Source organism: Lolium rigidum, chromosome 5 (genome assembly GCF_022539505.1).
Source record: "Lolium rigidum isolate FL_2022 chromosome 5, APGP_CSIRO_Lrig_0.1, whole genome shotgun sequence".
NCBI lineage: Eukaryota > Viridiplantae > Streptophyta > Magnoliopsida > Poales > Poaceae > Lolium > Lolium rigidum.
This window is the reverse complement of record NC_061512.1, coordinates 12,229,529-12,250,788: the sequence shown is the minus strand read 5'-3', so window position 1 is coordinate 12,250,788 and position 21,260 is coordinate 12,229,529. Positions and strand designations below refer to the sequence as shown.

Here is a 21,260-nt window from a genome sequence, read left to right as displayed (position 1 = left end):
AGCAGGTCTTGACGAGCATGGCGTCGGCTCTCCTCTCCTCTCCTCTCCTCGACAAAGTCAAAGTCTAAGTCATAGTCACACGCGCAATCCACACGCGGTGGTTTGCAACGGACGTGTACTTATAGGAAGGGGAGACGGCTTTGAACTTTGCTCAGGAAAAAAGAGAGGGCGGGAAGAAGATGAATTTTCGTTCGTCTAGGAAACCAAACAAGCACCCCGGTAAACTAGCCATTTATTAAGCTAGCCAGCGGCTGAATCCAAGGAGCCATGCATGCATTGGCTCTTCTTCCTATAATTTATTATTTATTATGGGTTGCGTGGGTGTTTTGTGAGCCCCCACAACCTTGTATGCATGGCTACATATTGATGCCCTTCATATGGATTAATTGGCAAGTCTTGTTTCCATCATCTGGGGCGCTCTATCGTACGAATCCTCTGTATTCTATGTATCCGTGCATCCGCTGTGTTTCCGACCAGCCGCAGGTTAGATATATTCTTGCAGAAATCTTCCAAAAACAATGCCCTGCTAGCTCAGCATTTGGCCTGTCAATTTCCTAAGGATCCCTGCGAGTTTGACTGTATCAGTGATCACCATGGTGGCGACCCGTAGCTAGAGATATCGGAGAGCTGGCCGTGCGCCCTAAACTTGGACGTATACAAGAATCAAGATGCCGACGTCAGTTTGGCTTCAGCTCGATCTCCCAACACAACTCGCTCATATAGGCATGTCAAACTGACTCGATTCTTTCAGATACAAAATAGCAGCTCGATCTCCACATCCAACACACAACACAATAGCAGCTAGTTCAATCACGTCACACAGACACAGCCACTCCGTATCTCCACAGATATAGTCTCCGTTGCCTGCAAGGCTAGCCGTTGTGCTCGCAGCCCAACTCCAGGAGAGGCACCCACAACACAAGGGCATAGTGTAAGCCTCTGGTGCCGAGGTTTATTATACCTCTATCTCCATTACGGCGACTTTCTTTAGTTTGTAGCATGAGGATTTGGGTGCGCTCCCCATATTTTCTCGGTTGTTTCTGAAATTAGCATGAGTATTTCCTTGCTTGTTGCTGCGGCTAAGAGCTGTTATCCAAAACAGTTATTATGCTGCATTTCTCTGTCTGGAGTTCATACATTTACTTGTACACTGTTCGTTTGGACTGTCTACACAAATCCATAGATCGATTGGAACCAAGGTATACATGAGATTGGAACATCAGCACAACGTCATGGGCCATGCTAGCACAAGGCTTCAAGCACTACTAGTACTAGACGTACAACATAAGTGCTTCAGAATTGATACTATTTACCCATACACAATGAAGTCGCATAACTGTGGGCGGCAATCTCACGTGTGCTCATTGGCCTAGCTAGCTGCGTCAGTCTGCACTTGCTGATGGAAGTGCAATGATCAAACCAAGAAATTTTGAAGTTATCTAGCTAGCGGCTGCAAACTTGAAGGATCAAACAAAAGAAATTTGAGAACTTCCTCTCCTTTTCTTAGCTAAATATGAATTCAAGGTTTATTCGCCGGAGTACTAAAAATTTCGGCATGACATCTGTTCTTTGTCGTACATACACAACATACATAAATAATTTATAGTACAATTCACAAGCCTCGCCGGACATAATCAAACAATGCTCAAAAGGAAGCTGCAACGCCAGCCCGCCTCTGTCCAGCACAGCAGGAGCAGGACCACTACACGAGCCAGGACAGCTTTCCGCATATATTGCCACTGAGGGAGGAAGTTTCCGGTCCCAGCTACCTGGTCCGTCATTTAATCCTCCATGATATCCTCGTACAAGACCAAAACCTGATGGTTTTGACTAAAATCATCATAGGGTTTCGACTAAAATCCAGCAACCGTACGTCTACATGCCACTACATAATCAAAAGAGCATGATTTTAAAAGTTTACAAGTACCAGGTCAAAGAACAAATGAACACAAAGCATTCAAACTGACAACATTCGATTTAAAGCACACTCAGGGGTAAGGAAGGTCACTGACTTGTACATCAAAACAAGTACATCAGGAGCTAAACAGTGTAGAAGACTACATCAGCTAACTCAGCACACAAATCAAAGGCAGAAAATACAACAAGGTAACATCATAGTTCCTCTTCTAGCAAGTAATGATACCTTCATTGTTTAAATAGGCACGTGGAATATTTGAACCATGCATTACTAGGATGATAATCTACTCTTTTCCTAATAAATCAAATACCAAGATCACACAATGACCAACCAGTGGTATACACAGACACATAACAGGACAAGGGCCTAGTAACCAAGACCATGAGTCAAGTTCTTACCAAAACAAACAGAGTCAAAGAGCAAGGCCATGATGTACCAGGCTGCTGCGGGGAGCATCTGCAGCTTCTAAATTCATATGCTAGCTGCCATATACTCTTGCTCTCAATAATCCTGGAATGACGAGAAACAAAACATCAATCTCAACTATATAGCAGATTTAAATATATAGCAGATTGTTTCAACTATTCATTGGCGACAACTAAATATATTTGCAATGATTGTTTCAACTCAGACAAACATGACACCCACGCATGCATCTTCTACAGGATTATGAGCTCATCATATTAAAACCAAATCAGCACATGATGTGAGTTCCGTAACACAAACAACCAGCCTGGAGCTTGGTGCTCATCAGAAAAAAGCAGTGAGATGGCCTATACACTTTGCACAACCAATCAAAAAAGAAGAAATCCTATTCTATGTGGACATGGCCTAGCAAATGGAGCAAATTAAGCTGGCCAAGCCATAGTTTTAGTACTACGTGCGTTCTCATGCCGGATAACATGGTAGACAAGAATCACGAGCTCGGTCGCTTAAGTAACATAAAAGAGAAATTTTACTCGTAAACCGCAAGAAAATGCTCTAAATAAAACCCAATCATTTCTAAAACAAGTGTCAGGAGTTAACAAGCTTATCAAAAGAGTACACCACGACTTATAATCATGATGTTGCCAAGTTATTTGCAAAGAAAATATAAATCAATGACAATTCTGGATGTACACATTAGCACAGAGAGAAGCTCAAGTCAATTCTCCTCTCATTAGGTTCAACACACAATCAGATAACCAACAAAGCAAAAGGAGGCTAATCCTCAAAATCAGTGTGCTCAAGCTACTGGTACATCCAGAAAGCTGCAGATCAACACACATTTTGACCTTCTAAACTGAAACTTGTCACATGAGTATCTGAACAGATTGAAGTTACTCGCTAAACATTCAAGACCAAAAATTCTGAAGCGAGACGTGGACAAACCTGAGAATGGCTGGCAGCTGCACTTTCACATTCTGTACATCCTCTTCCCTCCGATGCCGCTGTATGTGGAAGAGCTGGCAGCATCTGTCAACGAACACGACAGCAACAATAGAATGGCCTTGGGACGCCATGTATCTTGCTTCTTAGCTTCAGTAGGATCCTATCACACAGGTGAAGATGATCATTCTAGGGTAATTCTAGTGAGGTGCAGTATTTAAGTAAGATGGGCTCCAAAGTGATTTTGAGTGACAGAACATGTCGTATGAAGAAACTAATATAAGTACTTATTTCATGAGAAATCTGAATGGAAAATGAGCAATGTGGTAAAGTGACGATATATCAAACTTCTTGAAACTTTGTCATGTTTCTAACAACTGAAATAAGTTTATTTTTCGTGACAGATGAATGCAAAATGAGTAATATGTTATTCATGATTTACCAAAGTGTACCCTGAGAATTTCATCTCAAAGCCTAGTACTTCACCGACCCATGTTTCAACAACGGCCAGCACAAAACGTACACACATCCGTGGCACGAAGGACACGACCCAGTGCACCACCAAAAGAAAAACTCATCCACGACTTATTCCTCGTATTGAGCAAGAGCATAATGCACAGAGATCAACAACATTGCAAAAATACAAGCAATTCCCCTACTGCAGCTACTAAAAAATGAACGACACATGATTCTTTACTAGGAGTAAGATCCGGACAACCAGAAACACTATATCGATAACTCTGGCATAAACAGTAGCCAACGAGAACAAAAATGAATGGTGATTACACAAGTTTAACGTACTTGCAAAAATTAGAAGGTGATTCTGTTTCGGTGTGACCAAGTTAGCATGCCCACTAGTAATAGATAAGAGATACCATTGTATCCAACACTAACACAACGAAAACATGGATATTTCTTTAACACCAAAATCACCACTTAATTGCCAAACAAATGAGCATCACTAGGACTATGAAATTGTACCTCTTCATTCATAAGTTGGAAATCCTACACCAACATGATTATCTTGTACTGATGGTATCTCTGTCCATGCACTATAATTGCTCAAATCTTCCTCAATCCTATTAAGAAAGAAAAGAAAATAGAAAGTTACACGCAGAGCAAGAATACTACGATCTTAAATAGCAGGGATACATAGATTGGAACGAATTGCTCCACCAAACTAGTAAGAAGATTAACCTTCAGACTGAACAGACAAAGCAAACTAGTTAGAAGGTTTTCCTATTAGAGTTTCAATGTCAATACTCTGAAATGTAAGTATAAGAAGATTCAGACTTTCATGACTCTACTAGAGAGAGTATTGAACATGACTAGCCTAGGAAGAAAACTGAAGGAACTACCAGAGCCCAACATGTTGCTATTTCATTTGCATTTTAACTAAGAAGTTTATTTTCAATATTTCGGTTTGGCAGTTAAACGTGGAAGTATTTCCTGTCTTTTGCTGACTCGGATGATTTAGCAACAATGATGAACCCGTATGGGTGTGTACATAAATACAAAGGAGACAAGTAGATAGCCCGAGAGAGATTTTTCCATTCTACCTCTACTCTACTCTTCCATTGCTGGGTTCATGGAGCTCATCCACCACGACACTGTTGCTCAGAGAATGACTAGGAGTTGGTGGTATGGTGTCATGTCCACCACAACACTAGCACAGCCCCTAGTGCCCCTTTTTCCTCACCTCGTCTTCTGATCGTGTCCCCAGCAACATACCATCGTCTGGTTGTTACCAGCTATTGGTAACAGCTTCTATACCTGAGAAAGAAACACAAATTGATCAAATAGCCAGAGGAAAAACAGGGATCGCCATGGCTACAACTTCTGTACTTCATGGACAGATCAAAGTGAGCAAATCGTACAAAACCACAGAAATAATGCACATCTATGTTTCAAAATTATTCTAGATTGGGTGTAAATAAGACAGGGAGGAGAAACGGAATGGTTGAATAACCAGAAATTAAAGCAATTAATAGATATCTACCCCACACGAATTAAACTGCCCAAAATCTCCACCAAGATCACAAACATGTACTACATATTTGTTAGTGTCGATTAAGCTTGTCAGGACATGTACTGAGGCCTAACTTTGTGGCCAAAACCAACAAGATGGTGGACTAATAGCTGAGCATGCCCAGTTGCACTAGATTGTTCAGAGATAAACATTGTAAGCAACACAAAATTAAAATGATATAGAATCACGACACAACACAGGATTCATTATTTACAACAAAATAACATGGAGTAAAATAGCGAACCCCACCACACATAGACAGCGCACAAAATAGCCGCGGCTCCACGCCCAACAAAGCAAGAAAGGGAGGCAAGGAGCTCCCCGGAGAGGGGTGCAGCCAAGGCTGACACAACACCGCCACGGAGGTTGCACCACAATGACCATGAGGTAGGCAAAGCCTAGGGACAGCCAAGCCTACCACCTCACACGAAGCATGGTGGGCCACAGCCAGCCCAGCAACAGCGCCGGAGCCCTCGGTGGGATACGCTCGCAGCAGCTACAAGCTGTGTGAAGAGGTGTTGTTTGGGACCAACGCACATTTACGACAAAGGGCTCCAGGGTGCATCATTCTAAAAATAAACCAGTAATAGAAGTTATGAATTTGAATATGATCTTTATGAGGGGTCTATTTGCTAGACATTCAAGCCCAAAAATTCTGAAGCAAGACATGGACAAACCTTGGAGTGACTGGCAGCCGCACTTCCACATTCTGGACACCCACTTCCCGCCGATGCCGCTGTAGGTGGCAAAGCTGGCGGCATCTGTCAACGAACACGGCAGCAACAATAGCATGGACTTGGGCCGCCATGTATCTTGCTTCTTAGCTTCGGCAGGATCCTATCACATATGTGAAGATGATCATTCTAGGGTAATTCTAGTGAGGTGCAGTATTTAATTAAGATGGGATGCAAAGTGATCTTGAGTGACAGAACATGTTGTATGAACAAAATAATATAAGTACTTATTTTATCTGAAATCTGAATGGAAAATGAGCAACGTGATAAACCGACGATATATCAAACTTCTTGAAACTTCGTCATGTTTCTAAGAACTGGAATGAGTTTATTTTTCATGACAGATGAATGCAAAATGAGTAATATGTTATTCATGATTTACCAAAGTGTACCCTGAGAATTTCATCTCAAAGCCTAGTACTTCACTGGCCCATGTTTCAAAATTTAGGGAAAGCACACATACGCACGAAATCTCAACTTTTATACCACCAGAACCGTGGCACGAAGGAAACGACCCAGTGCACCACCTAAAGACAAACTCATCCCCAACTCATTCCTCCTATTGAGCAAGAGCATAATGCACAGAGATCAACAACATGGCAAATATAAGCAATTCCCCAACTGCAACTACTAAAAAATGAACAATACATGATTCTTTACTAGGAGTAAGATCCTGACAACCAGAAACACCATATCGATAACTAGCCAAATGAGAACAAAAATGAAAGGTGATTACATAAGTTTAACATACTTGCAAAGATTACAAGGTGATTCCGTTTCGGCGTGACCGGGTTAGCATCCCCACTAGTAATAGATAAGAAATACCATTGTAGCCAACACCAACACAACGATAACATGGATATTTCTTTAACACCAAAATCACCACTTATTTGCCAAACAAAATGAGCATCACTAGGACTAGGAAATTGTACCTCTTCATTCATCAGTTGGAAATCCTACACCAACATGGTAATCTTGTAATGATGGTATCTCTGTTCGTGCACTATAATTGCTCAATGCTTCCTCAATCCTATTAAGAAAAGAAAACAGAAAGTTACAGGCAGAGTTGGAATATTATGATCTTAAATAGTAGGGATACATGGGTAGGAACGAATTGTTCCACCAAACTAGTAAGAAGATTAACCATCAGACTGAAGCAACAAAGCAAACTAGTAAGAAGGTTTTCCTATGAGAGTTTCAATGTCAATTCTCGGTGGCCTTAGTTTCCATCAGATGCACAACATCTTCGACAGGTCCAACCAAGTTATCGGCTTCATAAGCCGTGACATGTCCTGTGGCACATAAATCAAAGATGTTTTGTTTCGACAAAGAGAACATATTAATATCAAGAAGATAGAAATTACAGCCTTTGCAAAACAGTAGTGGATGTCATATTCCTATCAGTGTGGAAGAGTACTTCTTTGTTTGACACATAGAAACAGGAACTTGAGATTTATTTATGAGCAATGTGAACAAAGCATACACAAGCTTACTCTTAACAGGTCTAACTTATTTAACAAACTCTTTGTAGTAATCTGTAACTGAAAAATGTAATTCGAACCTTTGCAAGTACCTTCTGGAGGTGCGGATGAGTTGGGATGTTCTACCATGACATCTCTGACTGCACTGGTGGCTTGTAGCATTGCCTTTGCTTTGCTGTAAGACTCTATCACCAACTTCATATGCACCTCACCAAGTTCCACAAGCTCTTGTACATCAGCATTCACATGGGAGTCGTTGAGTATTATATGGCCCTGATCCTTCTGTTCCGGGGGCACATCTCTAGCAGAGTGCAAAACTTCTGTCACCAAGGAAAGCAAATGTCTTCATGAAACATCAAATGACTAATTAGCAAGACAGATAATTATCGGAGAACTTGCTTGGCAAGCTCTTAACAGTTCCCCAAAAAAAAAAGCTCCAAAAGAAGATCCCAACATGACATTTGTGACTCTGTTTAAGGAATTTCAGTAACACTTTGAACACTCTTTCATTGTTTCCCATCTGAAATAGGCGCTGCCAAATAGGTTGGGGGCAAATAAAAAAGAGTAAAAATATCACTGAGATTTCTTAACTGGAGTCAAATGTAGCAGAAAAATGTATTCCCTCTTTCTATATATAACTATTAGTACAAGGCTACTAGTATTTTCATGTGGCATTTTCCATTCCTATTACCGATCCAAATTCAATTAATAAAAACTAGATTCTTTTTCAGCAGCATCGTCGTACTACTTAAGTAGCAAGGACCAACTAATAGTACTTATACCAATAGTAATGTCGGAAATGAGCAAGTAGTTTTCTGGTACCATCTAGCCACACCACAGTTTGGAGCACTTACCATCATATCTTGGTTTTATAGAGATCACCTCACTTGATTGCGGTATCCCCTACTGGAGGTACCATCTTAAAGATTCAGACTTTCATGACCCTACTGGAGAGAGTATTGAACATGACTAGCCTGGGAAGAAAACTGAAGGAACTACCAGAGCCCAACATGTTGCTATTTCATCTGCATTTTACCTAAGAAGTATATTTTCCATATTTTGGTTTTGCAGTTAAACGTGGAAGTATTTCCCGTCTTTTGTTGACTCGGATCATTTAGCAACAAATGATGAACCCGTATGGTTGTGTACATAAATACAAAGGAGGAGACAAGTAGATCGCACATGAGCGATTTTTCCATTCTACCTCTACTCTGCCCTTCCATTGTTGGGTCCATGGAGCTCATCACCACGACACTCTTCAGAGAATGAGTAGGAGGTGGTGGTGTGGTGCCATGTGCACGACAACACTGGCAGAGACCCTAGTGCCCCTTTTTCCTCACCTCATCTTCTGATCGTGTCCCCAGCAACATACCATCGTCTGGTTGTTACCTGCTATAGCTCCTCCCAGTCCCAGGCTTAGCCAAGTTACTATTGGTCACAGCTTCTGTACCTGAAGAAGAAACACAAATTGATCAAACAGCCAGAGGAAAAACGGGATCGCCATGGCTACAACTTGTGTACTTCAGGTACAGATCAAAAGTGAAAAAATCGTACAAAAACCACAGAAAGAATGCACATCTATGTTTCAAAATTATTTTGGATTGGGCGTAAATAAGAGACAGGGAGCAGAAACGGAATGGTTGAATAACCAGAAATTAAAGCAACTAATAGATATCTACCCCACACGAATTAAACTGCCCAAAATCTCGATCACAAAGATGTACTACATATTTGATAGTGTCAATTAAGCTCTTCAGGACATGTACTGATGACTAACTTTGTGGCCAAAACCAACAAGATGGTGGACTATTAGCTGAGCATGCCCAGTTGCACTCGATTTTTCAGAGATAAACATTGTAACCAACACAAAATTAAAATGATGTAGAATCACAACAACACAAGATTCATTATTTAGAACAACAAAATAACATGGAGTAAAATAGCGAACCCCACCACACATATACATCGCACAAAATAGCCGCGGCTCCATGCCCAACAAAGCAAGAAAGGGAACAAAGGAGCTCACCGGAGAGGGGTCCAGCCAAGGCTGACACAGGACCGCCACCGCGGTTGCAGCACAACGACGATGAGGTAGGCAAAGCCTAGGGACAGCCAAGCCTACCTATTCACACGAAGCATGGTGGGCCACAGTCAGCCCAGCAGCAGCGCCGGATCCCTCAGTGGGATACGCTCACAGCAGCTACAAGCTGTGTGGGGAGGTGTTGTTTGAGACCAGCGCACATTTAAGACAACGACGGCTGTGCAGGAGACCTGTGTTGGGCTCCAGGGTGCATCATTCTAAAAATACACAAGTAATAGATGTTATGAATTTGAATATGATCTTTATGAGAGATCTATTTGTATAAGTACAAACTTGTTGAGCATAAGTACGAACAAAAGAGCACAAGTCACATGGGAATAAGCCAACTACCTGGAAGGTGCTCTTGTAGGCTCGTTGTAGTATCTAAGCAGCCACGAGTACTTGGCCGCCACAACGCCCGACTCTCCCTCGTTCGGGAAGGTTTTCTTCGCTATAGACACCACCAAGGGGAGCTCTGCAATTTTATTATTTTCTTATCTATTCCTTTCCGGTTTTGTACAACTGCAAACTGCCCCATCAAGCTTGACACCTTCTCGCATTGCTAATAAAATTCGTTTACACATCTTGACCTATGTGGAGTGAAGGACTCCTACACCAGCAAGACCATCAAGTCCTACCTATGGTATGGCTCCAAGAGGGAAGCAACCCTTCGTGTCAAGGAGCGATGCAACCGGTCGAATTGGGGTTCGATGAGTCACCTAAGGGGGTATTGACCACCCTTCGTGGCCTACCTGTGTTGAGTTCAGAAATCTATCCATGTCTCCAAGTGTGTGATCCACCGATTCACTGAGTGTGTCTTTCTTACCGCAGTTTTCCCTATCACTTGAAGCCCTATCAGACTTCCGCCCTTCCCCATGGGCCAGGATGCACTCAACCAACAACAACCTAGAACCATCAACATTACTCCCTTAGCCCAGCTGTGGCCGCTCAACGCTTGGGAATACTACTTCACCGACCCATGTTTCAACAACGGCCAGCACAAAACTTACACACATCCGTGGCACGAAGGACACGACCCAGTGCACCACCAAAAGAAAAACTCATCCACGACTTATTCCTCGTATTGAGCAAGAGCATAATGCACAGAGATCAACAACATTGCAAAAATACAAGCAATTCCCCTACTGCCAGCTACTAAAAAATGAACAACACATGATTCTTTACTAGGAGTAAGATCCGGACAACCAGAAACACTATATCGATAACTCTGGCATAAACAGTAGCCAAACGAGAACAAAAATGAATGGTGATTACACAAGTTTAACGTACTTGCAAAGATTAGAAGGTGATTCTGTTTCGGTGTGACCGAGTTAGCATGCGTACTAGTAATAGATAAGAGATACCATTGTAGCCAACACTAACACAACGAAAACATGGATATTTCTTTAACACCAAAATCAGCACTTAATTGCCAAACAAATGAGCATCACTAGGACTATGAAATTGTACCTCTTCATTCATAAGTTGGAAATCCTACACCAACATGATTATCTTGTACTGATGGTATCTCTGTCCATGCACTATAATTGCTCAATGCTTCCTCAATCCTATTAAGAAAGAAAAGAAAATAGAAAGTTACACGCAGAGCAAGAATACTATGATCTTAAATAGCAGGGATACATAGATTGAAACGAATTGCTCCACCAAACTAGTAAGAAGATTAACCTTCAGACTGAACAGACAAAGCAAACTAGTAAGAAGGTTTTCCTATTAGAGTTTCAATGTCAATACTCTGAAATGTAAGTATAAGAAGATTCAGACTTTCATGACTCTACTAGAGAGAGTATTGAACATGACTAGCCTAGGAAGAAAACTGAAGGAACTACCAGAGCCCAACATGTTGCTATTTCATTTGCATTTTAACTAAGAAGTTTATTTTCCATATTTCGGTTTGGCAGTTAAACGTGGAAGTATTTCCTGTCTTTTGCTGACTCGGATGATTTAGCAACAATGATGAACCCGTATGGGTGTGTACATAAATACAAAGGAGACAAGTAGATAGCCCGAGAGAGATTTTTCCATTCTACCTCTACTCTACTCTTCCATTGCTGGGTTCATGGAGCTCATCCACCACGACACTGTTGCTCAGAGAATGACTAGGAGTTGGTGGTGTGGTGTCATGTCCACCACAACACTAGCACAGCCCCTAGTGCCCCTTTTTCCCCACCTCCTCTTCTTATCGTGTCCCCAGCAACATACCATCGTCTGGTTGTTACCTGCTATTGGTAACAGCTTCTATACCTGAGAAAGAAACACAAATTGATCAAATAGCCAGAGGAAAAACAGGGATCGCCATGGCTACAACTTCTGTACTTCATGGACAGATCAAAGTGAGCAAATCGTACAAAACCACAGAAATAATGCACATCTATGTTTCAAAATTATTCTAGATTGGGCGTAAATAAGACAGGGAGGAGAAACGGAATGGTTGAATAACCAGAAATTAAAGCAATTAATAGATATCTACCCCACACGAATTAAACTGCCCAAAATCTCCACCAAAATCACAAAAATGTACTACATATTTGTTAGTGCCGATTAAGCTTGTCAGAGGCCTAACTTTGTGGCCAAAACCAACAAGATGGTGGACTAATAGCTGAGCATGCCCAGTTGCACTAGATTGTTCAGAGATAAATATTGTAACCAACACAAAATTAAAATGATATAGAACCACGACACAACACAGGATTCATTATTTACAACAACAAAATAACATGGAGTAAAATAGCGAACCCCACCACACATAGACAGCGCAGAAAATAGCCGCGGCTCCACGCCCAACAAAGCAAGAAAGGGAGCCAAGGAGCTCACCGGAGAGGGGTGCAGCCAAGGCTGACACAACAACGCCACGGAGGTTGCACCACAATGACCAAGAGGTAGGCAAAGCCTAGGGACAGCCAAGCCTACCACCTCACACGAAGCATGGTGGGCCACAGCCAGCCCAGCAATAGCGCCGGAGCCCTCGGTGGGATACGCTCGCAGCAGCTACAAGCTGTGTGAAGAGGTGTTGTTTGGGGCCAACGCACATTTACGACAAAGGGCTCCAGGGTGCATCATTCTAAAAATAAACCAGTAATAGAAGTTATGAATTTGAATATGATCTTTATGAGGGATCTATTTGCATAAGTACAAACTGGTTACAGTACGAACAAAATAGCGCAAGTCACATGGGAATAAACCAACTACCTGGGCGGTGCTCTTGCAGGCTTGTTGTAGTATCTAAGCAGCCACGAGTACTTGGTCGCCACAATGCTCGACTCTCCCTCATTCGCGGAGGTCTTCTTCGCTATAGACGCCACCAAAAACAAGAAAGGGAAGCAAGCCTTCGTGTCAAGGAGCGATGTGAGCGGTCAAATTGGGGTTCGATGAGTCACCTAAATGGATTATTGACCACCCTTCGTGGCCTGCCTCTGCTTAGGTCGGAAATCTGTCCCTGTCTCCAAGTGTGCGATCCATCAATTCACTGAGTGGGTCTTTCTTACCGCAGTTTTCCCTATCTCTTGAAGCCCTATCAGACTTCCGCCCTTGGCCCATCTGCGGCCGCTCCACGCTTGGGACTACTCCCTATAAACCAAAACTATATGGTCAGAATCAAAACTTTAGAATGCAGTAGCAGTTTAGCACAAACAAGTAGGATATAGCAGATATTCTCTAGAAGTCCAGGACTATAGCAAATGGTGAAAAGGGTAGTATGACTTAAATAATGATATCATGTTAAAAAGCAGCAGGATAAATAACATGGATAAGAAGATTTAACCAAGAAATCACATAGTATCAGAATTGGTATAACACGATTACACCACAAACTTTTTGGAACTTAATAGAGTTGCTAACTAGCAGTATTAACACTACCATAGGCAGATATGGAAGCATACATAGGAGTACCACAAATTTACCATCTCAATTACAGGAAAACATAGCAGACCAAATAAGCATAAGTATAACCAAATAAAACCATTACCTTGGTGGTGATGCCGTAAGCTCAGCATAGTATTTAAGCGCACGTAAGCACTTGGCCACCAGCCCACCACAATGCCTGACTCGCCCTGATTCTCCAGGTCACACTCAACCACGTCCAGCCTCAAGACAGCGACACTGCACCCTTTGCCAGCGACAGCCGCTCCATATGACTATTACCTGTCACATAAATGATATGGTCAAAATGAAAACTTAAGAAGACGGATAGAAATTTATCATAAACCGGTACGATATAGCAGATACTGTCTATCACAATTGTGATGAAGACAACATGAATTAAATAACAATGTCATCTCAAAGTAACAAGCAAGATATAGCATATGATTATTCACTTGAAATCATAACTCAAATAAGGTCACCCTAAAAGTGAAAGAACAACCACAATGCTTGGCAAGTAGACAACAAAAAAAACTTAAAGCTAGTTGACCAGTGCATGAATCAATCATCAAGAAACAGGGACATATGAAATCCCTAATTTACACAAGATTAGAAGGTTATTATGTTTTGGTGTGCCCAAAACCAAAAAGATGATGGACCAATAGCTGAACATGCCTAGTTGCACCAGATTTTGTAGAGATAAACATTACTGCCAACACAAAATTAAAATGATGAAGAATCACGGCACGACACAAGATTCATTTTATACAGAAACAAAATTGCATGGAGTAAAAAGACGAACCCCTCCGCACATTGGCAGGGGACAGAATAGCCACGGCTCGATGCCCAATAAAGCAACAAAACGATCCCGAGGAGCTCACCGGAGAGGGGTGTAGCCAATGCCAAGACAACACCGCAACCGCAGTAGCAACACAATGACAAGCTTAGTGAAGCCCAGAGCCAGCCAAGCCTACCACCGCACACGAAGCATGGTAGGCCACAACCAGTCGAACAGCAATGCCGGATCCCCCGGTGGAAGACGCTGGCAGCAGCTCCAAGCTGCGTGGACATGCATTGTCTGAGACCAACGCCCGCACAGGAGACCGGTGGTGGGTTCTGGTGCTTCATTGACCTAAAAATCACCAATAGGAGTTACGAATTTGAATTGGATCTTTGTGAAGGATCTAATTTCATATGTGTAACTACTTGAGCATAAGTGCGAATAAAAAAGCACAAGTCAAAGGGGAATAAACCAACTACCTAGGTGGTCCTCTTGTGTAGGATCATTGTAGTATCTAAGCAGCCATGAGTACTTGGCTGCCACAATGCCCAACTAGCCATACTTCTCCAGGTCGTACTCAACCAACAACAGCCTCGAACCAGCAACGAGGATCCCTTGGACCAGCTCCAGCTGCTCCACGCTCAGGACTACTCCCTGTCACCAAAACTATATGGTCAGAATCAAAACTTTAGTTCACTAACAGCAGTTTAGCACAAACCGGTAGAATATAGCATATATTCTCTAGAAGTCGGACAGTGTAACTTAAATAACAATGTCATGTTAAAAAGCATCAGGATAAGTACCACGGATAATACGATTTAACTAAGAGATCACAAGTACTAGAACTGCTATAAGAGCATTACACTGCAATCTTATCTGGAATTTAGAGTAATAGAGCTAATAACTAGCAGCACAAGCACCGCATTGCAGATCTGGAAGCATACATAGGAGTACCACAAATTTACCATCTCAATTTCAGGGAAACATATACCATACCAAATAATCATAAGTACAACCAAATAAACCCAGTACCTTGGCGGTGCTCCTGTAAGCTCTTCATTGTGTTTAAGCGCAGGTAAGCACTTGGTCGCCACAATGCCAGACTTGCCCTGATTCTTCAGGTCACACTCAACCAAGTCCAGCCTCAAGACAGTGATGTTGCTCCCATTGCCCAGCTATAGCCCCTCCATGCTCAGGACTACTAACTGTCACAAAAATAATATGGTCATAATAAGAACTTAAGAGGATGGGTAGCAATTTATCACAAACCAGTACGATATAAAAGATATTTTCTATAAGTCTAGGACTAGCTCAATGGTGACAATGACAACATGAAATAAGTAACAATATTTTAAAAATCGTAGCTCAAATACAAGTCATCCTAAAAATGAAAGCGCAAGTGCTCAACCACAGGTCCATTTTATGTAATGTATAGGCAAGTTCTAGGGGAGCAGTGGTACACTCAATCATCAAGAAACAGGGTACATAATTAATTTGGACATGATTAGAAGGTGATTCTGTTATGGTGTGACCAAACCAGAAACATGACAAACGAGTTGAGCATGCCCAGCTACACAAGATTCTTCAGAGATAATGAAACCAAAAGAAAACTGAAATGCAGCCGAACAAATATTATTGTTTATTTTTTTACAGCCTCAAAATAACCTGGGAGTAGAGTTATGAACCACGCCGCTCAAAGGCGTGGCAGAAAATTACCACAACTCAAATGAGCATATGTACGAACAAATGAGAACAAGTCACAGGGAAATAAGCCCACTACCTTTGCGGTACACTCGTACGGTCATTGTAGTATCTAATGGGCCGTAAGTACTTGGCCGCCACGATACCAAGTTGTTCTTCTTCTCCAGGTCGCACTCAACAAACACCATCCTCGAACCAGCAACACAGCTCCCTTGGCCCAGATCCACCCGCTAAACGCTTGGACTACTCCCTGTCACAAAAACTATATGGTTATAATGCTAACTTAAGAAAGTGGAGATGAATTTATCACAAACCAGTAGGTTGTAGCAGATATTCTCTAGAAGTCTAGGACTACCACAATGGTGAAGGACACTATGGAATAAATAACAATGTTGTTTCTTAATAATCAACACTATATATAACATGGATATTCTCTCACTTCGGAATCATAGCCCAAATACAAGTCATCCTAAAAACGAAGGCTCAACCACAAAGTTCATTTAATGGAATGTCGACAATTGAAACCTTGGTGCTAGTTGACTACTGCTGCACTCAATCATCAAGAAACAAGGTTCATGATATTAATTTTCGCAAGATTAGAAGGTGATTATGTTTTGGTGTGGCCAAAACTACCAACATGACAAACTAGTTGAGCACGCCCAGCTGCAGTAGATTGTTTCTTTAGAGATAACATTGCCGCCAACACGAATTTAAAATGGTGCATAACATATCTCAGGATTCCATTTCTTACAACCTCAAAAACATATGCAACAGGAACGCTCTATACACACTTGAGGGGGATGAGATTGTAGCATCCAACACAATTACGCTCAATCTACTTGCTATAATTGCTAGCCAAAATTGTATACCAAAACCATACAGTCAACAGAACCTGCAAACAACAAGGTAAATTCACAAGCAAACGATTGTGTTGCACAACAGGCAATCACGGAATAATCAATCAGTGCAGGGCAGGCAACGAGAGGCACATAGTGGTTCGTTCTTATCCCAGGTGGCGGCATGCGTTCTAGTGGAGGAGGAAGTCACCATCATGTACCCAGGCGCCCTACTGAACCTTCATGCACGGCGCCATCAATGCTGTCGCCGACATTGGGGTCTACCAGCATGACCCAATCATGAACTTTCTACAGAGAACAGATAAGTGAAGCTAGGGTTATCTTTCACCACAGAGAAAATGAAGAAGCCGCAGCCTCTTAATCAGCAAAAGGGATCCGGACAGGTCTAGGAGGATGTGAGGCTTACCGCCATGTGCCAGCGCTCAGCAGTCTAAGTCCGTCGTATGAGAGCCTAAGCAGTAATAGCAGCAGCCCAGCCACCCATTTTCCAGCTCCAAGGCACAATCCACATTCAAGATAAGTGGCGGCAAAAAAATCTGTAATCACGAATGAAGAGAATAATTAGAAGAGAAAACTCAAAGTGTTGATGTATCTAGAAACACTCATGCTACTGCCTTGTGTTGCGGTTGAACCCATTTGATTCATGATAAACTAACAAAGAGTGTAGATATAATATCGACACGAGGACATCAATGTAGGTGCTGCCATTAATTCAGAAACCTAAGAATATAATCTACAAAATTACTACACCTTTATCAGTTTTTCCGGATCGTCGTTTACTAGTTAGATAATTTTTGCTAATGTAGCACATAAACCTAAGTAGAAACAATCCCATTTATGCACCAAAAGAGATGAATGAACTCAAGAACCCCTAAATCAAATACTCAACGTTGTGTGCTGTTTACAAGGTAAAAGGCAGGCTGGAGGCACTGGGTCGTTCTTAACCCCAACTGCGTCCTAGTGAAGGAAGTCATCCTGAACCCACCTATTGTGCACCTCCAAGGCACGCTCCAATAGTAAGGGAAAGTGGCCGCAAGAAATTGTGTGATGAAAAACGAAGAGGATGCTTAGAACTCAATACTACTAATTTAATCCAAGGAAAAAAATAGCGCGCTATAACAAAATAGCGTGGGTCTAAAAATACGCTATTAGCATGCTATAGCGTGCTATTAACGCGAATAGCGCGCTATAGCGCCGAAATAGCGTAGCGTCGGCTTTTCCAGATATGCTATAGCGTGCTATTAGCGTTGGAATAGCGCGCTATTTTTTTTCATGATTTAATCAAAGCGTCGAGAAATATTTGTTAAGATGCCGTTCTCCATGAACAAAGAAGCCAGAAATATACATATTTGAGCAATCTTGTATATACTTCCAGAGACTATGCATACAACAGACTGTACATTCAAAAAGAAAAGGAGAGGAGAGGAATCATAAGAGCAGCCCTATGCATGCAGAAAAATCGGAGACCTGAAAGCACAAGTGGAGTCCTGGTCCACCCTCCAACACCGCCTCCTGGTACGCTCAGCTTGGTGCTATTCAACACTGGTATGATCTGAACCTGAAAGCAATAAAAGTTGTCAGTTGTGTTGATTCATAAGCAGCACCAAAAAAAATAACACAATCCATTCCGTTTGGTCTATAATTGCAATATAGAATGTAATTCAATACTTGTATGAGTTGCAATATATGCCAGCAAAGCTTAAATACAAACATCTCATGTCTCGGCTATTTAAAATCAGGCCATCAGCATATGAATATGACATTTGTAGAACCCGCTTTATAAGACAGTGTCATAAGACAGTTGTGAACTTGAGGTTACACCATTATAGCAACTGAACACTCTAAGCCAAAAACTAAATTAGCAATGGTCAGGTCGAAACTAGCTCGAACCTTTCTGTGCAGCAACAATTGCGTGGCTGCCAAAATATCACGGATTGATCAGAGAAGGCAGCAGGATGCACCTTACTATGAGTCGTTCTTGTCTCCGGCGTAGTCCTGAACTTGGAGCTGCGGTTCCTCGCCATCGCTGCCGCATTGGTCTGTACCACCATACAAAGGTAGCTAGGGTATTCACCCTACACAGAAAAGAAAATGCAGCATTTCATCACCACAGAGAATCATGAACACAAGTGAGCATTAAAAAACACAAGCTAAATCGCACTCACTGGCGATTGTAATGCATAGGCAGCCAAAACAGCAGAAAATTATTATCGAAAGGCAGCAAGATGCACCTATCCGTTTTACTCATTTTTGTCGACAGCATCCGAGAGGAGGAAGTCCTCCTGAACCTGCTGCCAATTATTCAGCTATAAGGAACACTCCATATACAGAACTCAACAATAGCATAAACAAATATGGGACATCAAGTTAAATCAGTAGCATATCAAGTACTCATGTGAACTTGACCAAGAAGTTTGATCAAACAATCAACTAGAATAGTAAGGAATTAATTACAATAATAGGTATGGATAAGGAGCTGCTGGAGAGCTCACATATAAAGACCATAAAAACCAGAAGCATGACAACCACCAATGTCGACGCCGAGCCAGAAACCGAGGCATTGAATTGTCTGGAAAAAGCAGAGGACTCACTGCCCATGGTTAAAATGTTGGGGTTAGACAAGTAACCCATTCAACGGGGAACAAAAAAAAAAGGGCACAGATCTAAGCAAAACAGAGCGCATGCAATATATCATCACTTTGAAAAGGCCATTGGATATTCATGGACATGGCAAGGCTTGAACTGCGATGCTAAGTTAAAATTCTAAACTGTAGTGCTTCTTCTTTTCTTCTTAATGTTGGAGATGGCTGGTCAAATGATCCAAGTTTATCTGAACCTGTTATTCTAAATAAGGCCTTTCCCCTTGCATAACCAGTACGCATAAACTACTGGGTGAGTGACATACATACATGTGCAGTACGATAACTTGATGAAGATACAAGATTACGGGTGCGAAACTATAGTCGTGAGGAGGTACATACATGTAGAAATTCAGCACGTCTAAATGTCCGTATCATTTCTGGCCGGTGAGCAGCATTTGCACACTTGGCTCATTAATATGAGGATTATGCATGTAGCCAAAAGCTGGGTCATCTGCTATGGCATACCAGGTAAAGAATAAATTAGATGGACTGATGATGAGAAGTAGTGACGTCCTGCAGAAAAATGCAAGATCGACCCGCTGTCCACTAATCATGTCCCACTGTCCAAGCAAGCAGTTGTGCAGGATCTGTCCCCAAATCAATCAATTTGTTGAAGGAGCATAACTAAAAGTGCAGATCGATGAATACCTCGCATGTGTGAGGCAGATGTGAAGGAAAGTAACGTGAGTAGAGACCCAGAAATTAAGAGTGTTTCACTCAAGGTGATGCTAGATAGCAACGGGATCTTGAAGGATGCTCACCTGGCGGGGCCGGGGCCGGGGCCGGGGCGGAGAGGAAGCCGGATGGCGTCAGAAGCAGGTATGTTGCCGGCGTGGGGAGAAGGTCAGGGACGTGGTCGCCGGCAGGCTGCAGCATCCTGGTCAGGGCCGTCGCCTGCAGGCCTTCCTCCTTCGACTCCCCTGCCGTTCCTGCGGCTAAGGTCCGCCCGCCCGCCCGCCCACCCTTGTTGTCCCCGTTGCTTGGGCGGCCACCACCAGGAGCCCCGCGAGCATCCTCTTCGTTGGGCGGGTCGGCGCTGCGGGGAGCTGTGGAGGGCGGCCGGCGAGGGAAGGAGGGGCGGCGCCGGCGCCGGCGGCGAGATCGATCAGGCGTCGGGGAGAGGAGGTTGGGCGGCTTGCTGTGTATCCAACAGAGACTGATTTAATTTAGGTGGTTGGGTTCAGCAACGCAATTAGTGTGGGCACAATTAGTGCGTGTGACTCCTCGGGAGCTGAGCTAAGGCTCTCTCTAATTAGTCCGTTAGATTTAGCCCAGATGGATGGATGGCTCCAATCGAGTTTAACGCGCGCGATCCACGAAAACCCAATTAGTGTGATCTAATTGGCTGGAGCGATTCGGGGTGAGTGACACCCGCCAAATATACCCGCCCCTCTATCAACCTCAAAATTTCATGCGCTCCTCCATCGAGCGCGAGTGGAAGGACGAGGCATCGTTGGCGGTCACAGCAAGTGGAAGGGGTCGGATATCACCACCGGCGATGCAAGCAGCATCTCTTCACCGTCGTCGTGCTTGTCTGCGCAAGAGCTCTCCGCTCCATATATGACAAACACCTTAATGTCCAAAGTTGTTATGTAAATCGATCAAAACCATGTCTTTCTGTCGATTTTTTGTGTGTGAATATATATAGCATACATATACAAATCTCCGCTTCATCTTCTTTTGATTTTTCTTGTTTTTCCAGCAAGAAGGACTCTCGAGGGTTAGCGGCGGCGGGACGGGATGCCATGGCCCATGGGGGTTGGAGGAGAGTAGAGTACTCCCTCTGTACTACT

General features: G+C 42.7%; 1 long non-coding RNA gene across 14 annotated transcripts; it reads right to left on the bottom strand.

Annotated features, from left to right (window-relative positions):
- Nucleotides 1–1,480: 1,480 nt before the first annotated feature.
- LOC124653292 lies at nt 1,481–20,351 on the bottom strand. Of its 14 annotated transcripts, XR_006987856.1 has the most exons (26): nt 20,229–20,350; nt 19,318–19,415; nt 19,057–19,113; nt 18,716–18,900; nt 18,293–18,383; nt 17,232–17,361; nt 16,958–17,113; nt 16,048–16,218; nt 15,300–15,472; nt 14,747–14,921; nt 14,368–14,618; nt 13,593–13,768; nt 13,006–13,195; nt 12,818–12,917; nt 12,443–12,689; nt 11,659–11,872; nt 11,081–11,178; nt 8,735–8,980; nt 6,982–7,079; nt 5,993–6,152; nt 5,565–5,884; nt 4,846–5,059; nt 4,268–4,365; nt 3,290–3,449; nt 2,317–2,428; nt 1,481–1,885 (listed from the first exon to the last, which is right to left on the bottom strand). It is a non-coding gene; the product is annotated as an uncharacterized LOC124653292 (long non-coding RNA). The 14 variants fall into 14 exon arrangements; XR_006987854.1 differs by having other exon boundaries at nt 12,818–13,195; nt 14,747–14,933; nt 20,229–20,351; XR_006987858.1 differs by having other exon boundaries at nt 1,481–1,817; nt 12,818–13,195.
- Nucleotides 20,352–21,260: the final 909 nt, after the last annotated feature.